An 11,969-nucleotide genomic window follows, 5' to 3' on the forward strand; every position below is an offset into this window, starting at 1 on the left:
GCTATTCTTTCTCTAAGAGGCCCCTGCTCTGGGGGCATCTCTGCAGGTGTGAGAGCCAGCTTCCCCACCACTTTTAAAAATAGAACAGCTTTATTGAGATATCATTCATATACCATTGCAATGCACTTGTTTAAAATGCACAATTCAATAGTTTTTAGCATATTCACAGGGTTGTGCAACCATTACCGTGATCAATTTTAAAGCATTTTCATTATTCCCGTCCCCCCAAAATTCCACACCCATTAGCAATCACTCGCCTCCCCACTGTCAACTCTAAGTAACCACTAATCGACCTTCTGTCTTTATAGATTCATCTATTGTGGACATTTTATATAAATGAAATCATACAATATATGTGGTCTTTGATGACTGACTTATTTCACTTAACGTAATGGCTCCAAGGTTGGCCCATGTTCTAATAGGTATCAGTACCTCATTCTTTTTTTATTACTGAATAACCATTGCATGGAAATACCATCTTTTATTTATTATCAGTTGGTTGGACATTTGATTTGCTTCCACTTCTTGCTATTTTTGCATAATGGTATTTGGACATTCATGTACCAATTTTTGTGTGGACATATGTTTTCCATTTTCTTGAATATATACATAGGAGTAGAAATTCTGGGTTGTATGATAAGGCCATGGTTAACCTTTAGAGCAACTGCTGGATTGTTTTTCAATGGTCCCAGGCCTCTTTGTTCCCAGACCCACTCCCAGTTCTTCCTCTGCTAGTCTCTAAGTGGCAGGAGGGCTGACCCCTGCAGGCTGTTTGTCAGCTAGAAGCCTGGAGGGTGAGAGGAAGGAAGAAACCGAGGCATTTCTGTCTTCCGTCTTATTTCCTTCCACTCCCACCTCAGGCAGCCTCTCCAACAATCCTGTGTCTCTCTCCTCATGATGGCCTTCTCTAATTCCAGCTTTCCGTGTGTGACACTAGCTCTTAGTTTCCATAACATACCCTCCTTTTGTCTCCCTCTGTCTGGGGAGTGCTGGGTGCTTTCTGCTGGTGATAATCCCCTGTTGGGCCTCTCATTCCTTTCATCACTGATGTAACTAACCTGGATTCTCTTGTAATAGTTACAGCTGTTTCTGTTTTCTAGCCTATATTTGACCCTTAAACAATACAGGGGGTAGGGTTGCCAAACCCTCACCCCACCACACAGTAAGAAATTCACATATAGCTTTGGACTCCCCCACAATTAATTACTGATGGCCTTCTGTTGCCTGGAGCATTACTGATAATATAAAATCAATTAACATATTTTTTGTATCTTATATGTATTATATGCTGTATTCTTGCAATAAAGTAAGCTAAAGAAAGAAAATGTTATTAAGAAAATCATAAGGAAGAAAAATATACTTACTATTTGTTAAGTGGAAGTGGATCATCATAAAGGTCTTCCTCCTTGTCATCTTCACATTGAGTAGGCTGAGAAGGATGAGAAAGAGGAAGGATTGGTCTCTCTGTCTCAGGGAGATGGCAGAGGTGGAAGAAACTCTGTATAAATAGGGACCCACACAGTTCCAACCTGTCTTTTTCTAGTATCAATTATATATGCACTGCATACAATGCCAACGCACTTATCTGTTTACTGACCTGAACCGAAGCAGAATGTAAGGGTCCGGTGGGTGGGGGTCTATCTCGTTATATCTACCCTTGTATCCTGGAGTGCCTGGCCTAGAATGGATCTTTAATAAATATTTATTGAATGATGAAATAATGACTGAAGGGGTAAATTGCTAGAAAATTTTCCTGGAAACTTTCAAGGATTGTTCTTCTTCTTTCCAACTCCTTTTCACTCCTATTTCATCTCTGCACAATTTCAAACTCTTATTCCTGTGCACATAACCCATTTCACAGCTCCTCTAAAAGTCAGAATGGTGCAACCCGTTCTCCTTCCTGTCTACCCTTGCTCTTTAGCGACTTGGTCCATCTTATTTCTTTAATTACAATGTATGTGTGGATGATTCCAAGTTCATATCTCCAGTCCTTAATGCTCCAATAAACTCCAGACTCATATATTTAACTGCCTGTGTCACATTTCCACGAATGCCCATCTCACACCTAATATATCTGAAACTGACCTCAAACTCCCCCCACAGTCTCTCCCTTGCAATAAATAGCAGTTCTATTCCCTATATCCATAGGCCAAAATTGTTGAACTCATTCTTGGCTCCTCTCTCTCAAACCCCATATTTGATCTATCAGTAAATCATAACTGACGTCTTCCTACACCTCCATTGCTATTCCCCTCGTCCAAGACGTGGCCATCTCTCACCTGGATTACAGTAGTCACTCTTCCCTGGCCTCCCTGCCTCCACTCCTGCTCCCTACAAGTCTACTCCCAACAGAGCAGCCAGAGGGATACTGATAAAACATAAGCCAAATCATGTCCCTTCTCTGCCTAACCCTCCATGGGTCTCCCATTGAACTCAGAGTAGAAGCCAAAACTTCATGAAGACCTCTATGCTCCTATGCAACCTAGTCCTCCTCCCCACCCCACCCCCTTCCTGACCTCACTTCCTACCTCCTCATGCTCACCTGGCTTCTGTCACCCTGAACTTCCAGCTACGCTTCATACATGCATTCATACCAAGCATTGGTATGGGCCAGCTACGCTTCATACCAAGCATTCCTGGCCCAGGGTTTCTGCGCCACCGTTCTCTCTACCTGGCATGCTTTTTTTTTTTTTTTTTTATCAGACATCTTTGTCCAGGTCATTACCAGTCTCATCTTCTTAGTAAGGCCTTCTCTGGGAACCCTATCTAGATGCAAATTTCCTGTTACTTTCTGCTTCTCTGCTTTCATTTATATCCATTTATATCATTTCCATTTATACCATAGTTTACTTACGTCTTACATTCTTTTTTTTTTTTTAAGACAGTCTCACTCTGTTGCCCAGGTTGGAATGCAGTGGTGCAATCTCAGCTCACTGCAACCTCCGCCTCCGGGGTTCAAGCGATTCTCCTGCCTCAGCCTCCTGTGTAGCTAGATGGTGGCATACACCACCACGCCCAGCTAATTTTTGTATTTTTAGTAGAGGCAGGGATTCACCAAGTTGGCCAGGCTTGTCGCAAACTCCTGACGTCAAGTAATCTGCCTACCTCGGCTTTCCAAAGTGCTGGGATTACAGGTGTAAGCCATGAGCCACCACACCTGGCCTATTACTTATATTCTTTATTAGCTGTCTCTACTCTCCACCTTGCCACACTTAAAGCTCCCTGAGGACAGACAGATAATATTTCTTTCTCTTGCAATCTTTGGTGTGTCCTGGTGCTAAAATAGTGCTTTACACACCATAGCATTTCATAGATATTTGCCATAGCAGTGGAAGGGCTGCTCTAAGGAAACGTGCCTTCCGAGTTTCCCACCCCACCCTTGTCATGGCAGGGTTAGAAACACACTCTGCAATCAGAAAGAACTAGGTTCAGACTCTAGCTCTAAGAGTTAATGACCTTGAGCCAAGGATTTAACCCCTGCAACTGAAAGTCTCATCGGTAAATTCATATTTCATCAGGCTTGTGCAGACCAAGACACAAAACATGGAAACAAGATGTTCCACCCAAGCCTGCACCATTATGTGTATTCCACATAAACTACAGTGTGGGTGCTGCCTGAGAATCTGCGATAATTTTTAAAGTCCCAAATATTCACAGACCTGGATACTTAGTCTCACCTCTGAAATTAGTTGTTAAGTGTGGAAGAAGCTAGCTTGCTGGTTTTGAAGCATGAGGTCTGAGATGTTACCTTATTATGTCAATCAACAGATAATTTTAGTAGACACATTAACAACATTTAAATAGAAATTTGGGGTAATTAATAGATAAATGAGAAATAGCAGGTGGAAAAAGTTTCCATTTTCTACGCTTTCTTTTCCAAAACACCTTTAACAATCTTTTTCAAAGATAATTCTCCTTAATATTTAATATCTAATTTCCTCTTCACCGCATAAATATCTACATTGATGTAATGTATATATTCAGTAAGTTATATTTAATAAAAAGCCTGCCATATACAGGGTCATCATTGACCTCCCATTCACTTATTTACTCCACTTAATTTATTCATCGCACAAGTGTTTACTGAACACCTAGTATGTATGAGACTCTGTGCTGGGCCCTTAAGGTAATGCACAAGTAAATAAAAGATTTTACTTTCGTAAAATTTACAATTTAAGGAAGGATAGAGATTAAGACCTGCACACAAATATCAGTCATCTCATATTGAGAAAGGTACAAAAATGGAAAATGATAATTCAGAGAAGGAGATCAATTGCTTCCATATGGGTCATCCAGTTGTACTCAATCTTCTTTGAACTGCTTTGCACTTAATCCTCTCTGTGCCTTGGTTCCATAGAACCAGCAGGAAAAAGGCAGAGGTTAACAAATAGAAAGGCCTCAGGCTGCTGCTACTGTCCTGGCTCTTCTACCTGCTCTTGCTCAGATCCACCAACCTCCTACTTATTACATCCGGAGCCTTGTCCAGTTCTCATCTACATGGCTATCTGATGGGACTGGCCACCTCCTCCATGGAGCTACCTTTCCCCAGTTTCTCCTGGTTCAATCCCTATCTCTTTCTCAGTCCTGTGGGTACTTCACTGAATCACCCTGCTGTGATCATGCCTTTAGATAAGGGTCCCTTGGACCTTCTTTGCCTCTTAGAAGAGAGAAATCTCCAAGGTTCACAAAAATATTGCCTCATCCATATTGTATTTATTTTAGTAGCAGCAATAATATCTGTGGTGTTTTTAATAGGCTAACTATAATAAACTAGGGGAACTGAATGAGGTACAAATGATTTATTTATGACAAAAAGACATAATATAAACTTAGCTGTCATTGCCTTATTAAGTTTGGGGATTATACAGGAGAAAGGACTCTAAAGATGCTTGGTCAAGTGGGGAGAAAGGTAGAGTTTATTGACTCAGATGTATTCCTCTGAGATACAGATTTTACCATCTTGCCAAGGTCTCCAGGAGATGGTGTGAATTTGTAATCCTGGAAGTGTGGATAAAACAAAGCCTTATGCTGAGCAAAGTTGAAACGCTAGCATTCCTAGGGTAGATGATGGAGGAAGGAATGAAAAGTCTCATGGAAATGAACATGCCAGAATTGACTTATCATGTTCATATTGAGGAAGACCCATCAGATGACTCATGGGAAGGGTCAGAGGACAACCCTTTTACCAAAAACATAAGGAATACTCTGTTGAGAGGGCACCAGCATCACAAAAACTGGTCAATCTCCTCGGTAGGCCAGGGATGATGTAGAAGAGGCTCTTAAAGTGTTTGGCTTGCAGATAGCAATGGGGATGATAGAATCTTAAAGCAATGAAGGTCAGGTGGCAGTACTGAACTGCCAGGACCTGGAAGTTGCAACTACCACAACTGTCAGGCAAGAGGGCCCGACAAACAGAGGATTATGGAGATGGTTCATAGAATATGGCATCCTTTGAGGCAAAGAACATAGAGGGAACATGGGTAATACTCAGATTATATGAGCAGAAGAAATCAAGAATGAATGATCACCAAAGTGGTAGCCGAAGATGAGAAGTTTTTCACACTAACTTCCCTCTTCTAAGTTTCCCTTAGGAAGAGAAGCCCACCAGAATCATGGAAAGCAGAATCTTCCAACGTATTTGGAGAAGAAGATCCAAATAGAGCAAGGGGTGGGCTGTGGCATATATGTAAGTGTGCTTCCCAGATCCTCTTCCTAGGAAGAACTTTCTGCCAGCTGCAGTAAGTGTAGTCAGCATACACTACAGCCTCTAGTAGTGGGCTCCTTCAGGGTTTGACTCTGTTGCTTCACTCAGGTTGAAGCTTTTCCTAGGGCAGCTAGTGATTGGGTGGGATGGGAATAATCTCACCCTTACTAGTCTCCCTTACTACTGCTTGTTGTTCATCTTAGCAAGTAGTCCCTCTTATTAAACCCTCATTGCATTCTCTTAATTTGAGAGTGCCTTCACTCTGATTGATACCACAACCACCAAGACTGATACACCTATGGAGACACCCATAAATACATGATTTGGGGGAGGCATATTTTAAGATTCTGCTTCATGTGTCAGGTAAGTGCAAAAGCCAGTAAATTACCAATATAAAAACACAGGTCTGGAATATATATTTCACTGTGAGTTTTCCAGAAGATTTTTGTGTGTGTTTTCTCATCAGCTCATACATGATGCAATTTATTCTTCATTCCAAGTAACTGATTGCCTGTCTTCAATGTCACCCACTGAATATGGCACTGACTGGCCACCGTCAATCAGCTTAGACTCAATCTCTTTTCAACACTGCAGATCTTGCCAGGCTGAAGAAAGCATTTGTTCTCTAGGGGCTTCCAAAAATATTGACAGTTTTTGGAAGAGATTCAACACTAATTTTGGGGACTTTCTATTTTTCTTTTCCATGGTGACAGCTTTCCTGACAGCATGAGGCTAAGCATTTCTGCTATTTAAATGGTAATTTTTTAAAAAGATGATGATGATCTCATCTCTGTAGCTTTGTCTGGGTAGGCATGAGTAGCAGAAACATCTCATATGCCAGACTGCATAATGAGCTTTTGAGAAGATGATGGTGCATTGGATTGCTAACACGACTGTGGTCTTGGGGTCAGGCTCCTTCTGTGTATCCATGGCATCTGAGTTATTACATATGGGGCATCTTTGCTTCTAAAAATGGAACAGCTGGCATTTTCTTTTCCAGTTGGTCATTGGAAGCTCCTCTCTGTGGGGATTATATTTGTGGCAGATGCCTTCTTCTCAAGGTATGCTAGACGTGCCATTCCTCGAATGTGTCCTTTACTGTACAGTCTCCAGTTCTTTGCAGTTCCCTCCACCTGGAATGCCTGCTCCCTCATTTCCACATGTCCAGCTTCTACTCATTGTAGAATTGCCGTTGACTCCATAAAGTCTTCCTCCAATCTCTCATGTTGAATTTAGCATTTTTCTTATCTGAACATCCATAACATTATAATTCTGTGATAACTTAGAAATAATACTGCGTAACATTTCAGTTTTCAAAGCATTTTCACATACATTATTTAATCCTCACAATTTATGACATTATCCCCTTAGTTTGTTTCAAGGCTTGTGTGTTATGCCAGTGTGTTCATCCAACAGTCCCAGTTCTCTTGACACATAATAATGTTATACCTTCCTGTCCCTGTGAATTTAGGCGCAGCCATGAGACTTGCTTTGGCCAAGAAAACAGAACAGGTATGTCATTTCTGGGCTACAGCTTTAAGAGCCAGGGTGAAATTTGCATCACTTTCTTTTTCTCCCATCAGAATGACCAATGATGTTTGAGACTGTGGATGCTCTGACAGCCTGGATTGTTCTGCTAGGTGCTAGGGGTACAGATAGGTAAGAATGGTTCCAGCCAGAAGTGCTCGCAGCCTAGCGCAGAATTACTGGCATGAATGTTAGCACATTACTAGTGCTGGTGCATAGGTTACTCTGATAAAATTAAATATTACTATATTGGAAATATTTTCAAAATAATGTAGGTGTATGGGAAAAAAAATCCTGAACTTGCCTGGAAAGACTTATGGAAACATTTACATTTGAACTGATACTTGAAGGATGAGTACATGTTAGCCAGGCCAAAAAAGTGGAAGTGGGTTGCTTCAGACCAAAGACCACGAGAAAGGTATACAGGTAGAAAAAACGCTTTCAAGGACAGAAGAGATAGACCGAATGAATACGAGATCATAGAGATTATGATGAAGGCCAACACCCTGGTGTATTCATAAACATTCATCTTTATTATTATATGACAACACAGTAGGCACTGAGTAAATGATTGTTCATGTCTCTCTTCCCATGTCAAGCTCTATACTGTTTTTTTGAGGTCAGAATAGAGAACAACTTCACATTCTCTGTAAATTTTGTACACGAGACCTGCTTTCTTTTCCCCAATGCCTGACTCTTGCTTTGGAAAAGACATGGCTTCATTAGTAAATGCCCTGATTCAAAATTGTCAATGATTCTTCATCCACTACCTTCAGCAGAAAGTTCAAACTCCTGGGAAGGCATTCAAGGTCACTCACAATCTGTCACCAGGCTATCTCTCTAGGATCAATTGTTCTCTGTTCATGTTCATAGGGAACATGTATCCTGAACTTTCAACTCTCTGAGCCTTCATCTGTCATTTCGTCCACCTTGAAGGCCTTTTCACTCCTTTTCTCCCAAGCAAATTCATACCCATCTTTCAAGATCTAACTTAAATATCACCTCCTAGATGAAGTCAAATTCTTCCCTGATTCCCTTTCTCCAACGGAGTAAATCTCTTTCCTCTCCGTTGCTTTCTCTCTTTTCGTAAGAGGGATTTTTTTTCCCCGTTGGTTTTTGGCAGTTGTATTATGATCTGCTTAAATGTAATTTTCTTTTTATTTATTCAGTTTAGGATTTGTAGAGATTTCTGCATCTTTAGCTTGATGTCTTTAGTCAGATTTAGAAAATTTCCAACCACTATCTCATTAAGTATAGCTTCTGCCCTATTATTGACCTTCTGTTTTTATAGGGCTCCATTACCCTCTCTTCTATTGTTACCTGTATTTTCTCTGTTCCCATCTCATTCTAGATATTTTTCAACTCCAAAATTCTCCTCTCAGCTTGGTTTAATCTGCTGTTAAAGTAATCCACTGAGTTTTAAATTTCAGTTACTTCATTTTGAGCTCTAAAATTTTAATTTTTTGATATTTTGAATTCACTGCCAAAATTCCCAATCCTTTCTTTTATCTTCCAGAATATATAATGTACATTTATTTTAAAGTCTGAAGTTTGATAACTGTATTATTCACATCATCTATGAGTCTACTTCCATTACCTGTTCTGTTTTCCATTTATATCAGCTTGTCTCCTTGTGGGCTTGGTTTTTTTTTTTATTGATTTACTTACACTGTATTTTAAAAACTAGGCAAAGTGAATAATAGGCGTTGCTTGACTATACTCCCTGATACAGAGGGATTATATGAGATGAGACCTATGATTGTTCCATTTTTCCACCTAGGGTAACTTTCTACAATATGGAAGAGGAAGATGAAGCCCAAACAGAGCAGAGTGGTTCTGGTGAGCTGAAGAGACAGAGATCAGAGCTTGGAGGTGCTGAAGAGGCTGGAATTTGTGGGTCAGCATGTCAGAGAGATAGGAGGGAGCTACGCAGCTAAAGAGCTCCAGAGATATGCATACAGTCCACTTAAATCTTTGAACAAATACTAATCTGTGCATGCAAAGAATGAGACCCTACTGAGCATGGCAGAGAAGCTGTGAGCTGGAGATTCTGGAGGCCACACAATGCTGGGGACATAGGACTTCCAACCAGCCAGGGAAATCTTGGGGAACCACCAGGTTAGTCAGTTGACATCCCCAAAGCCCTTTTTGAATTGAAGTGTCTATTAAAGTTATTTTATGCTTATCTCACCATTGTATGCTTATCTCACCATTGTATGCTTGGGGTTGGAAGGGAGTTAATTTGCTCATGGGTTTTCAGTTTGAGAAGAACCATATTTAAAAAAGCAAATCCGGCTGGGCATAGTGGCTCACACCTGTTATCCCAGAACTTCGGGAGGCCGAGCCAGGCAGATCACCTGAGATTGGGAGTTCAAGACCAGCATGACCAACATGGAGAAACCCCATCTGTACTAAAAATACAAAATTAGCCAGGCATGGTGGTGCATGCCTGTAATCCCAGCTACTCAGGAGGCTGAGGCAGGAGAATCACTTGAACCTGGGAGGCGGAGGTTGTAGTGAGTTGAGATCACACCGTTGTACTCCAGCCTGAGCAGCAAGAGCAAAACTCTGTTACAAAAAAAAAAAAAAAGCAAACCCAATGAGTCCAATGAATCTCATCTGTACCCAGAACTAATTTAGATGATGAGATCCTGAACTTCAAGCTAGAACTACAATAGCATGGAATCTTGGGGGTCTTGGGAAGGGATGGCTGCATTTTGCATGTGAAGAAATAATTTATTATAAGAAGATGGAGTGAGGTAAAGATGACCACAGATCCTTTGACAGCCCTCCCATTAAGAAGTGGAATCTATACCTCTTCTCCTTGACCCCTGAGATCAGTTTTTAGGTAAACAAGTACATGCAGGACCTATCTTATGTCTGTCCTGGGAATCTTGGGTTCAAGCAGGCCCCTCTCTGCTTGGCAATTTCCCTACCACAGAATCCACCTTAGTGGTTGTTTTTTCTACAGTAGTACAGGGATACGCCGGGAAATGTGGCCAAGCAGAATCCCCATTAAGAAATAAGTTTCTGGCTGGGCATGGTGGTTCACGCCTATAATCTCAATACTTTGGAAGGCAGAGGCAGGAAGGTCACTTGAGGCCAGGAGTTCAAGACCAGCCTGGCCAACATGGTGAAATCCTGTCTCTACTAAAAATACAAAAATTAGCTAGATGTGGTCGTGTTCACCTATAATCCCAGCTACTCAGGAGGCTGAGGTAGGAGAGTCATTTGAACTTGGGAGGCAGAGGTAGCAGTGAGCCAAGATTGCACCACTGTACTTGAGCCTGGGCAACAGAGCAAGACTCTGTCTCAAAAAAAAAAAGACAAGAAAGAAGTTTCTCTTGATATGATGAACATCTTTGAGCAAAAGACATTTTTACATGATACTGATTATTTCCTGAGGTTGTATGATCAGACTCAGAACTTTGAGGTCATAGAACATAAACATATTTAAAATTCTTGCTATACCTTAAAAATGTTCTTTCCAAAAATGTTCCATTTACATCACAGTAATAGTTCTGAGAAGCTCAGATATGATAGATCTTGAAGGGGAAATCAAAGGCACATGGGGTTTTCCCTGTCCACAGAGAATGACATAATCTCCTGGTGTCTCTGCCAAAAGCAATTCTCTGTTGGGTGGACTGTGAAGCGTGACTGCTTTTTAAGCCAACGAAAGGCTGTCTAAAAATGGGATTTTACACACTTTTTTTCAAGTGAGTGGGAGCCAGTTGGCTGTAGATCTGAGCTTAGACAGAGGAAAGTTTGAACTGAACTACAATTTTTTTTTTAAATGGGAGATTCACTTGGGGATTTTCTTTTTACATCTAAAACCTTCTGCAATAGAATTGGAATGCATTTAGCACTCAGAGATGATTTCTAAACCAGCTTCAAATCCTGACTTGTTAGCTGGATGGTCTTGAATATGGAACTTCACCTCTGTAACTGAGTTTCCCTCACTGTACAATGAGGTTAATAACACTTGCCTCTAAGTGTGCTGAAATATTAGAAAGAGTATCTTCTGCCCAATCCTCTGCCCTGAATACCAGGCTCTGTCTGCCTACACAACATCTTTCCTTGGAAACTAAAACTTAGCATGCCCAAGACTGAACTCCCCACCTCCTACTGCCCCAGACAACAATTCCAGATCTCTGCAAACATTGATTCACCTTGCAGTTTCTCAAGCACTTCAGTGTCACCCTTGATTCCTTCCTCTCACTCAAAAAAATCACAAATCTGCAAATCCTAATGTGTCTCTCTTCAAAATGTACCCAGAATCCAATCACTTCTCCCAACTTTCTCTGCCACCCCTCAATCCAAGCCAGCAGCATGTCTGGATTGCTGCCACTGCTTCTAACAGGTCCCTGACTTTTTCCCTTGCCCTGATAGAGCAGCTAGAGCGGACCCTTGGAAACAAAGTCTTCCACATTGCTCCCAACCCTTTAGTGCATCAATGTTCTCCCCCATAGACCTCCACTGGGAATAAAAGCAAAGTGCTGATAATGCTCTGCCAGGCCATACAATTTGGCTCCACCAACTTTCTGACCACATCTTCCTAATTAACTTGCCTCCCATCTCCAGCCATGTGGCCACCTGGTCACACTTCCGAGGAGCTTGGCTCATGCCTGCCACAGGGCCTTTGCTCTTATTCCTTAAGCTACTTGGAATCCCCTTCCCCAAGAAGCCCGTTCTGGCTCTGACAACTCACTGAGGGCTCTGCTCAAATGCCTCCTTCTAT

The sequence above is a fragment of the Hylobates moloch genome, unplaced genomic scaffold, assembly GCF_009828535.3.
Source record: "Hylobates moloch isolate HMO894 unplaced genomic scaffold, HMol_V3 SCAFFOLD_9, whole genome shotgun sequence".
Lineage (NCBI taxonomy): Eukaryota > Metazoa > Chordata > Mammalia > Primates > Hylobatidae > Hylobates > Hylobates moloch.